The 11,451-nt window shown below is 38.8% G+C and overlaps 1 long non-coding RNA gene across 5 annotated transcripts in view; it reads right to left on the bottom strand.

The window, feature by feature from the left end:
• Positions 1-11,451, bottom strand: part of LOC124508445 (uncharacterized) — an 80,179-nt gene that overhangs the window by 55,759 nt on the left and 12,969 nt on the right. The window lies entirely within an intron of this gene.

Genomic DNA, 11,451 nt, shown 5'->3' with positions numbered 1-11,451 from the left:
ACAAAGGAACAGCTTCAAAGGGGGGCGGGGGGGGGGGAATGTATTTCTCCTGCTCAAGGACCCATTTCTCTCTAGCAACACAACTTTGAAGAGGGAACTCCCTGACTGGGGAGAGGGAAAAGGGAACAGACAAAAATATCAAAGGACACTGAAGGAACATTCCTTGCTGACTGCTTTGGGATTTCAGCAGGAGGTTTGCACATGGACCTCTGGGAGTACCCTCATTCCAGGATCTCCCTACCCATCTGTAGGCAATCACAAAATCCAGTGCTAAGCCTATACTTCCCCTCACCCCTACCAGCTTCTACATTTGCTTTTTTTACATGCACTCCTGAGTGCAGCCCCAGAACCAGCTCAGGTTAAGAAGAAACCAAAAACTTGAGCTATTGCACCACCTTCTGGGAAACAAAAGAAAGGTCTGTAATTGCCAATCTTACAACTGTAACAAAATAAACAACAAAGAAAAGTGTGTGCAATTTCAAATGCAATACTATGGTACTGCACACACACAAAATTCTCCAGCAACACAAAGGTGCAAAATGTTGTGATTTAACAAATAATTCAAAATAGTTGTTACAAAGATTTGATGAGCTTACAAGAAAATGGGAATATGCTTCAATTTAGGAATAAAATTATTAAACGTTAGATGTTTTTTTACAAAGGAGTTTGAAATTTTTAAAAAGTCCCACACAATTTCTGGAGCTGACAAATTCAACGAGTAAGATGAAGAAATGCATTAGACAGCTTAGGGAATAGGGCAGATCAGATGGAAGAAAGAATTACTGACCTGAAAGATAGAAATTTAGAAATGACTCAGGAGAACTAAGATTTTAAAAATGAAGAAACCCTACAAGAACTATCATATATGATGAGAAAAACAAATGTAAGAATAACTGGTCCACCAAGAGGAGTAGAAAGGGAAAAGGGAGCAGAGAGTATATTTAGAGAAATAGTAACAGAATTTCTCAAACCTGGGGAAGGAACTGGGCAAGTCCAAAAAGCTAACAGAACACTCTATTATCTCAATGCAATAAGATGCTCTCCTAGACATTATATTGAACCTGTTAAGTCTTAAAGGCAGCCAGGGAAAAATGAAGGTAACCTACAAAGGAACCTCCATTACCCTATCAGATTTCACAGCACACATTGTACAGACCAGGAGGGTATGGAATAACCTATTCAAAATGCTGAAAAATAAAAGCTGCTCGCCCAGAACACTGTATCTGGCAGATATGCTTCAGATATGAAGGAGAAATAAAGGCTTTCCCTGACAAAAACTGAGAGAGTTTAGCACCATTACACCTGCCTTTCAAGAAATGCTGGAAGGAATTCTCCAAGCTGAGATGGAAAGACGCTAATTAGTGACATAAAAGCAAATGAAATTGCACTATACTCTAGTCAAAGGTGAAAAAACAGAATTGGAAAACTGTATTAGAATGATAGGTTAACCACTTAATTACAAAGGCTTAACAAAAAAAAAACAATAAAAAAAACTACAACCACTAGAATTCCTCAAAGAATATACAGCAAAAAAGGTAAACTGACATCAAAAATATAAAGGGAGGAGTAAAAAGGTGGAAACTTTATATGGACATATGGTGCTAATCAGCATAAAAAGGACTCCCTGGATGTTTTATGTAAGCCACAAGGTAACGACAAAGCAAAAATCTAGAATAGAGTCACAAAACAAAAAAAAAAGGGAAACTGAACAAATCACCATGGAAAGCCACCATGTTATGAAGGTAAAAAGAAAGGCAGGGAAAAAGAAACAGGAGATACCAAACAACCAGAAGGCTAAATAGAAGATGGCAGTAGTAAGTCCTTAAGATCAATAATCGCTCAGTATAAATGGACTGAATTCATCAATCAAAGGCACACTAGCTTGACTGAAAACAAGACCCAACCATATGCTGCCTATAGGAAGCTCATTTCAACTTAAAAAAAATTTTTTAAATGTTTATTTAATTTTGAAAGAGACAGCATGAGTGGGGAGGAAGACACAGAGCCTGACGCAGGGCTCAAACCCACATACTGTGAGATCATGGATGCTCAACTGACTGAGCCACCCAGGCGCCCCACTCATTTCAACTTTATAGACACACAGAGGCTCAGAGGGAAAGGATGGAAGAGGATATTCCTCTTCCATGGAAACCAAATGAAAACAGGAATAGCTAGCTATACTTAGACCAGACAAAACAGATATGTAGCCTACAAACAATAAAAAGAGAGAAGATCATTTTATGATAAAAGGGTTAATACATCAGGAAGATCTCACAATAGTAACTATATACACACCCAACACTGAGTCACCAAAATCTATTAAGCAAATACTAACAGATGTAAAGGAAGAAATAGACAACAATACTAGAGGACTTTGGTACCCCACTGTCAGCAATAAATAAACCATCCAGACAGAAAATTGACAAGGAAATAAAACAACTATACTCTTAAACAAAAATAACAGATGTATACAGAACATTCTATCCAACAGGGGCAGAACACGTATTCCTTTTGAGTGCACATGGAATGTTTTCCACATAACGGGGCACAAAACAAGTCTCAGCAAATTTAAGAAGACTGAAACCACTTAAATTATCTTTTCTGACCACTATGGTATGAAACTAGGAATCGACAACAAAAGGAGACTGGAAGGAAGATTTACAAATATGTGAAACTAACAACATGCTCTGAACAACCCAACTGGTCAAAGAAGAAATCAAAAGGGAAATAAAAATTACCTTGGAACAAGGGAAAATGGAAATAGAGCATATCAAATCTCATGGGATGTAATAAAAGCAGATCTGAGAGGAAAGTTTATAGCAATAAATGCATATGTTACGGAATCAGAAAAACCACAAATAAACTTTTCCCCCAAAGAACTCGGAAAAACGAACTCAAAGTTATCAGAAGGAAGGAAATCATAAATATCAGAGTGTAAATAAATAAAACAGAGACCAGAAAAACAACAGAAAGGATCAACAAAACTAAAAGCTGGTTCTTTGAAAAGGTAAACAAAATTGACAGACCTTTAGCCAGAATAAGAAAAAAAAAAAGATTCAAATAAGAAATGAAAAAGGACACATTACAACTGATACTACACATAGGACCAGAAGAGACTACAATGAACAACTGTTATGTCAATTACCCTAGAAGAAATGGATACATTTCAAGAAACACATAACCCACCACCCCTGAGTCAGAAAGAAATAGACTATCTTAAAAGATGAATAATGGGCAAAGGGATTGAATCAGTAACCAAAACTTCACAACATAGAAAACCCCAGGACCAGATGGTTTCACAGGCAAGTTCTACCAAACCTTCAAAGAATAATTAACAGCAATCTTTTTCAAACTCTTGCAAACAATTGAGGAGGCAGAGATACTTCCAGACTCATTCAACAAGGCCAGATACCGAAGTGAGATAAGGACACCACAAGAAAACTGAAGATCGGTATCCCTGATGAATATAAATGCAAACATTCTCAACAAAATATTAGCAAACTGAATTCAAGAACACATAAAAAGAGTTATACACCACGTCCAAGTGCGATTTATCTCTGTGATGCAATACACACCAATCACTAAGCGTGGTTTATCACATTAACACAATGAAAGATAAAAATCACATGATCATCTTAATAGATGCAGAAAAACCATTTGACAAAATACAACATGCTTTCATGATAAAAACCCTTGGCACATGGGATATAGAAGGAACACACTAAGGGCTATATACATCAAACCTACAGATAATACACTCAACACAGAAAGAAAAATAATGAAAGCTTTTCCTCTCAGATCAGAAACAAGACTAGAATCTCTACTCTCAACACTCTTTTATTTTTAAAAATTTTTAAAAACATTTTTACTTATTTTTGAGAGGCAGAGACAGAGCACAAGCAGGGGAGGGGCAGAGAGAGAGGGAAACACAGAATCTGAAGCGGGCTCCAGGCTCTGAGCAGTCAGCACAGAGCCAGAGGCAAGGCTCGAACCCACCAACTGTGAGATCATGACCTGAGCCAAAGTCAGACGCTTAACTGAGCCACCCAGGCGCCCCTAGAATGTCTACTCTCAACACTCTTTTCTAATGCAGTACTGGAAGTCCTAGCAATTAGGCTAGAAAAAGAACTAAAATCCATCCAAATTGAGAAGAAAGAAGTAAAACTGTCACTATTTTTATTTTTTTATGATTTTTTATTATTTATTTTGGAGAGACACAGAGTGTGAGTGGGGGAGGGGCGGAGGGGGAGACACAGAACCTGAAACAGGCTCCAGGCTCTGAGCTGTCAGCACAGAGCCCAATGTGGGGCTCAAACTCAAGATGGCGAGATCATGACCTGGGCCGAAGTCGGACACTTAACCGACTGAGCCACCCAGTCACTAATTTTAAATGATATGATTCTGTATATTGAAAATCCCAAGACTCAACCAAAAAACTGTTGGAGCTAATCAATTATTTCAATAACGTTGCAGAATACAAAACTAACATACCAAAATCAGTTTCATTTCTATACACTATGTGGGAAACATCTGGACAAAAAAATAAACTTCCTGAGAAAATTTTGGGAAGGTAGCAGAGTGGGAGGATCCTGAGCTCACCCTGTCCCACGGACACACTGAAACAACAGCTACATCTATACGACCAATTCTGAAAATGACCTGAAGACTGACAGAACAGACCTTCCACAGCTAATCATAAACAAGTGCAGGGGGTGGAGACATGGCTGGGAAGCAGCCTCCTGGTGTAACTAGACACAAACAGGAGGGACATCACAAGCATGGAGAAGAGGATCCCACACCAGGCACCCCTGGCACTGGGGACCCAGAATGGGGAAGAGGAGTCCTTATGACCTCTGATTTTGGAAACCAATGGGCCTTCCTCCCAGGAGCTTTAAAATTCAGGAGACAGGTGACAGAAAACAGTCACAGCCCTTAAAGTGCCAATACACTAAATAACTCGGCTAGAGACACAGCACAAAACCAGCAGTCTGAAAAGCCCCTGGGGTTTACACGAAGGAGATAAACTGACTAAATTTAGAAGGTGTGTTGAAGAGGCAGGGATCTGCAGGAAGGAGAGTTCTCCAGGGACAAAAGTGCTGGTGGCCACCATTTCTCTTCTTCTTCAGCTTAGATAGCTGATACTTGCAGGAGCCAGCGCTAAACTCTCCACCTACTTTGCCAGCATTGCATGCCCCACCCTGGCGTTCTCCTGCAGACCTGCCCAAATGCAACTCCCTGCCTTACAGGAGTCACTCCAAAGTGACTTCTGCTCCGAGGCATGGTGGGAATAAGCCCACACACCAACGTGCCCACAGTTCCTGCAGCTGAGCCTCTTAGCTGACTGTGGACGGAGCAAGCCCTACAGCTGTGGCAGGGGCTAAGTCCAGACAGCTGGACCAACTGCCGGCCCTGTCCACTAATGAAACCCATTGCTGCTGCAGAGGCCTGTCAACAGTGGGGGAGTAAACTCCCCAGATGCCCACAGCAGGCAAAGCAGGTAAGTGCAACTAGCGGGGCTGAGGGCGATCACAGCTTAGCCCCAACAAGAAGGCACACACAGCCCACAAAGACATATCCTCTTTGGTTCTGGTGACCAGGGGTGTCTGCACTACAGGGCACCACAGGACCGCTTCTACACAAGGCCACTATTTTCAAGCCAGGAGATATTCCTGACTGACCAATACATTAAAAAAAAAAAAAAAACAGCTAGGCAAAATGAGGAGACAGGGGAATACATACCAAAGAGTAAGACAAACCACAGAAGAAGAGCTAAATGAAATACACATAATATGCTTTATAAAAAAATCAAAATAATGGTCATAAAGATGCTCACTGGACCTGACAAAAGGCATCTGTGACATCGTCAAGTACAATAGCATTCACATTACAGACTGCCAGAAGGAGAAGAGAGAGAGTGAAGGCAGAAAACTCATTTGAAGAAACAACAGCTGAAAACTTCCCCGCTCTGGGGAAGGAAACAAACATCTAGGTCCAGGAAGCAAAAGAGAGTCCCTAACAAGGTGAACCCCAATACGCAGCCAAGAATACTTTACCAGCAAGGATGTCATTCAGAATAAGAGAGATAAAGAGTTTCTCAAAGAAAAACTAAAGGAGTTCATGACTACTAAACCAGCCCTGCAAGAAATATTAAGGGGGACTCTGTGAGTGGGGGAAAAAACCCAAAAGGAACAAAGACTAGAACAGAGAACATTACCAGAAACACCGACTTTATAGGTAACACAATGGCACTAACCTCGTATCTTTCAATAATCACCCTGAATGTAAATGGACTAAATGCTCCAATCAAAAGACAAGACATAGGGTATCAGAATGGATAACAAAACAAGACCCATCTATATGCTATCTACAGGAGACTCATTTTAGACCTAAAGACATAGGCAGATTGAAAGTGAAGGGATGGAGAACCATCTATCATGCTAATGGATGCCAAAAGAAGTTGGAGCAGCCATACTTATGTTAGACAAAGTAGATTTTAAACCAAAGACTGAAACAAGAGATAAAGAAGGGCACTGCAGCATAATTAAAGAGTCTATCCATCAAGAAGATCTAACAATCGTAAATATTTATGCCCCCAACTTGAAAGCATCCAAATATATAAATCAATCACAAACATAAAGAAACTCATTGACAATAATACAGTAGTATTACAGACACTCATACAGTACTAACACAGAACGTTCACAACACACTCACAGAAATGGACAGATCATCTAAGCAGAAAGTCAACAAGGAAACAATGGCTTTGAATGACACATTGGACCAGATGGGGACTTAACAGATATATTCAGAACAATGCATCCTAAAGCATCAGAATACACATTCTTTTTGAGTGCACATGGAGCATTCTCCAGAACAGATCACATACTGGGTCACAAATCAGCCCTCAACAAGTACAAAAAGACTGAGATTATATCATGCTTATTTTCAGATCACAACGCTATGAAACTTGAAGTGAACTCCAAGGGAAGATTCGGAGAGACCACAAATACTTGGAGATTAAAGAACATCCTAATAACCAAGAAATTAATGAGGAAATAAAAAAGTTCATGGAAGCAAATGAAAATGAAAACTTAATAGTCCAAAACCTTTGGGACACAGCAAAGGCAGTCCTAAGAGGGAAGTGTATTGCAACACAGGCCTACCTCAAAAAGCAAGGAAGGTCTCAAATATACAACCTAACCTTACACCTAAAGGAGCTAGAAAAGGAACAGCAAATAAAGCCTAAAGCCAGCAGAAGAAGGGCAATAACAGAGATTAGAGCAGAAATAAATGATACAGAAACAAACAAAAAAACCCCAGTGGAACAGATCAACAAAACTATGAGCTGGTTCTTTGAAAGGATAAAATTGATAAGCCCCTAGCTAGACCTATCCAAAGGAAAAGAGAAAGGACCCAAATAAAATCATGAATGAAAGAAGAGAGATCACAACCAACACCACAGAAATACAGGCAATTATAAGAGAATATTATGAAAAATTATATGCCAACAAACTGTGCAATCTTGAAGAAATGGATAAATTCCTAGAAACATACAAACTATGAAACTGAAACAGGAAGAAACAGAAAATTTAAACAGACCCATAACCAACAAAGAAATTCAAAAGTAATCAAAAATCTCCCAACAAACAAAAGTCCAGGACCAGATGGCTTCCAGGAGAATTCTACCAGACATTTAAATAAGAGTTAACACCTATTCTTCTCAAACTGTCCCACAAAACAAAAATGGAAGGAAAACTTCAAACTCATTCTATGAGGCCAGCATTACCTTGATTCCAAAACCAAAGACCCCACTAAAAAGGAGAATTACAGGCCAATATCCCCGATGAACACGGATACAAACATTCTCATCAAGGCACTATGAAATCGAATTCAACAGTACATTAAAAGAATTATTCACCACAATCAAGTAGGATTTATTCGTGGGCTGCAGGGTTGGTTCCATATCTGAAAACCAATTAATGTGATACACCACATTAATAAATGAAAGGATTAAAAACCATATGATCCTCGCAATAGATGCAGAAAAAGCAATTGACAAAATACAGTATCCATTCTTGACAAAAACCCTAACAAAGCAGGGATAGATAGAACATACCCCAACACCTAAAAGGCCATATATGAAAGACTCACAGTTAATATCATCCTCAATAAGGAAAAACAGAGAGCCTTTCCCCCATGGTCAAGAACAAGACAAGGATGTCCACTCTTACCATTACTATTTAACATAGTATTGGAAGTCTTAGCCTCAGCAGTCACACAACAAAAAGAAATAAAAGGCATCCAAATCAGCAAGGAAGAAGTCAAACTTTCGCTATCTGCAGATGATATGATACTCTATGTAGAAAGCCTGAAAGACTCCAGCAAAAAATTGCTAGAATACAGGAATTTAGCACAGTTGCAGGATATAAAATCAATGTACAGAAATCTGTTGCATTTCTATACACCAATAATGAAACAGCAGAAAAAGAAATCAAGCAATTGATCCCATTTGTAATTGCACCAAAAACAATTGGATACCCAGAAGTAAATCTAATGAAAGAGGTAAAAGATCTATACCCTAAAAGTTATATAATACTTATGAAAGTAATTAAAGAGGACACCAATAAACGGAAAAGCATTCCATGCTCATGAATTAGAAGAACAAACATTATTAAAATGTCTATACTACCCAAAGCAATCTAAACATTTAATGTAATCCCCATCAAAATACCACTAGCATTTTTCACAGAGCTAGAACAAATAATCCTAAAATTTGTATGAAAACACAAAAGACTCCAAATAGCCAAAGCAATCCTGAAAAAGAAAAACAAACCAGGAGGCATCATGATTCCGGATTTCAGGCTCTTATAAAGCTGTACTCATTAAAACAGTATGGTACTGGCACAAAAACAGACAAGTAGATCAATGGAACAGAACACAAAACCCAGAAATGGACCCACACCTGTAGGGTCAACTAATCTTTAACAAAACAGAAAAAATATCCAGTGGAAAAAAAGACGGTCTCTTCAACAAATGGTCTTCAGGAAACTGGACAGCAACATGCAGAAGAATGAAACTGGACCACTTTCTTACACCATACACAAAAATAAATTCAAAATGGATGAAAGACCTAAATGTGAAACAGCAAACCATCTCTTAGAGAACACAGGCAGTAACTCCTCTGACTGGCTGCAACAACTTTTTACAAGACATGTTGCCAGAGGCAAGGGAAACAAGAACAAAAATGAACTACTGAGACTTCATCAAGATAAAAAGCTTCTGCACAGCAAAGGAAACAATCAACAAAACTAAAAGGCAGCCTACAGAATGGGAGAAGATATTTGCAAATGACATATGTGATAAAGGGTTAGTATCCAAAACTTATAAAGAACTTAATAAAACTCAACACCCAAAAAACAAATAATCCAGTTAAGAAGTGGATAGAAGACATGAATACACACTTTTACAAAGAAGACATCCAGATGGCTAACAGACACATGAAAAGATGCTCAACATCACTCACCATCAGGGAAATACAAATCAAAACCACAATGAGTTACCACCTCACGCCTCTCAGAATAGCTAACATTAACAACACAAGAAACAACAGGTGTTGGTGAGGATGCTAAGAATGGGGAACCCTCTTGCACTCTGGTGGGAATGCAAACTGGTGCAGCCACTCTGGAAAACAATATGGACGTTCCTCTAAAAGTTAAAAATAGAACTATCCTACAACCCAGCAATTACACTACTAGCTATTTACCCAAAGGATACAAAGGTACAGATTTGAAGGGTTTCATGCACCTCAATGCTTACAGCAGCATTATCAACAATAGCCAAACTATGGAGACAGCCCTAATGTCCAACGACTGATGAATGGATAAAGATGTAGCATACACACACACACACACACACAGAAGAGTATTACTCAGCCATCAAAAAGAAAGAAATCTTGCCATCTGCAACAACCTGGATGGAGCTAGAGTGTGTTATGCTAAGCAAAGTCAGTCAGTCAGAGAAAGACAAATACCATATGATTTCACCCATATGTGGAATTTAAGAAACAAAACAGATAAATATATAGGAGGCGGGAAAAAGAGGGAATGAAGCAAACCAGAGACTCTTAAGGATAGAGAACAACCTGAGGATTGAGGGAGGGAGACAGCCAGGGTATGGACTAGATGGGTGACAGGTATTAAGGAGTGCACTTGTTATGATGAGCACTGGGTGTTGTATGTAAGTGATGAATCACTTAATTCTACTCCTGAAACCAATATTGCACTTTATGTTAACTAACTACAATTTAAATAAAAATCTGAGAAGAAAAAATAATAGGGGCGCCTGGGTCGCCCAGTTGGTTGTGATCCCAGGGTCGTGGGATTGAGCCCCACGTCGGGCTCTGTGCTGAGTATGGAGCCTGCTTGAGATATTCACTCATTCATTCTCTCTCTCTCTCTTCCTTTCCTCCCTCCCTCCCCCCCCACCTCTTTCTCCCTGCTCACGCTCTCTAATAAAAAAATTTAAAAATCTCAAATATTCACAGAAAAAAGAAAAGCAATGACTACAGCAAGCAACAAAGAACACTACATAATAAAAGGATCAATCCTATGCACCCAACACAGGAACAATTAATAGACACAAGGGGAGAAATTAACAGTAATATAATAATAATAGGGGACTTTGACACCCCACTTACATCAATGGCTAGATCACCCAGGCAGAAAATCAATGAGGAAACAGTACCTTGAACAATAAATTATTAGGAAAAAGCTTCATCAATGAGGTGAAGAACTTGTCCTTCAAAACCTATAAAACACTGATGAAAGAAATTGAAGACAACACAAATGGAAAGATATACCATGTTCATGGATTAGAAGAATGAATGTTGTTAAATGTCCATACTTCCTAAAGCAATCTACAGATTCAGTGCTATCCCTGTCAAAATACTAATAGCATTTTCCACAGAACTGAAACAAATAATCCTAAAATTTGCATGGAATCACAAAAGACTTCAAATAGCCAAAGCAATCTTGAGAAAGAAGAACAAAGCTGGAGGTATCATAATTCCAAATTTTAAGATATATTACAAAGCTGTAGTAATCAAAACAATATAGTACTGACATAAATACAGACACATAGTTCAGTGGAACAGGACAGAGAGCCCAGAAATAAATCCCCACTTAAACAGTCGTTTTATCTATGACAAAAGGGGCAAGAATATAAAATGAGGAAAAGACAGTTGTTTCAAGAAATGGTATTGGGAAAACTGGACAGCTATATGAAAAGAATGAAACTGGACCACTTTATTACATCATACAGAAAAATAAACAGAATGGATTAAAGACCTAAATGTGAGACCTGAAGCCATAAAAATCTAAAAGAAAACATAAGGAGTAATGTCATGGAATTTGGCTTCAGCACCATATATATGGATCTGTTTTCTCAGGCAGG

Source organism: Lynx rufus, unplaced genomic scaffold, assembly GCF_022079265.1.
Source record: "Lynx rufus isolate CCGP_SWC_20201006 ecotype Redwood Valley unplaced genomic scaffold, mLynRuf1.p SCAF_13, whole genome shotgun sequence".
NCBI classification, from domain to species: domain Eukaryota; kingdom Metazoa; phylum Chordata; class Mammalia; order Carnivora; family Felidae; genus Lynx; species Lynx rufus.
The sequence above is the reverse complement of the archived record's forward strand: the minus strand, read 5'-3'. Positions and strand labels throughout refer to the sequence as shown.